General features: G+C 42.7%; 1 protein-coding gene across 3 annotated transcripts in view; it reads left to right on the top strand.

Annotated features, from left to right (window-relative positions):
• Positions 1-342, top strand: part of LOC108795811 (opioid-binding protein/cell adhesion molecule homolog) — a 143,697-nt gene that overhangs the window by 63,783 nt on the left and 79,572 nt on the right. The window lies entirely within an intron of this gene.

Raw genomic sequence — 342 nt, 5'->3', positions numbered from 1 at the left:
ACACATACAGCACAGCAATGACCTATACACATACAGCACAGCAATGAAGTAATAAAATGAACTAGGATCACACTAATCCAGCACATTATTTATCTCAGGTGCCCCACTCAATATGGCCGCCGCTTGAGTGCGGCAACTCAGAATAATAAGGTGCTGGATGAGTGTGATCCGAGTTCATTGTATGACTTCATTGCTGTGCTGTGTGTGTATAGTTCATCGCTGTGCTGTATGTGTATAGGACATCGCTGTGCTGTATGTGTATAGTTCATCGCTGTGCTGTATGTGTATAGTTAATTGCTGTGCTGTATGTGTATAGTTCATCGCTGTGCTGTATGTGTATAG

Source organism: Nanorana parkeri, unplaced genomic scaffold (assembly GCF_000935625.1).
Source record: "Nanorana parkeri isolate BGI_ZX_2015 unplaced genomic scaffold, ASM93562v1 scaffold1009, whole genome shotgun sequence".
NCBI lineage: Eukaryota > Metazoa > Chordata > Amphibia > Anura > Dicroglossidae > Nanorana > Nanorana parkeri.
The sequence above is the reverse complement of the archived record's forward strand: the minus strand, read 5'-3'. Positions and strand labels throughout refer to the sequence as shown.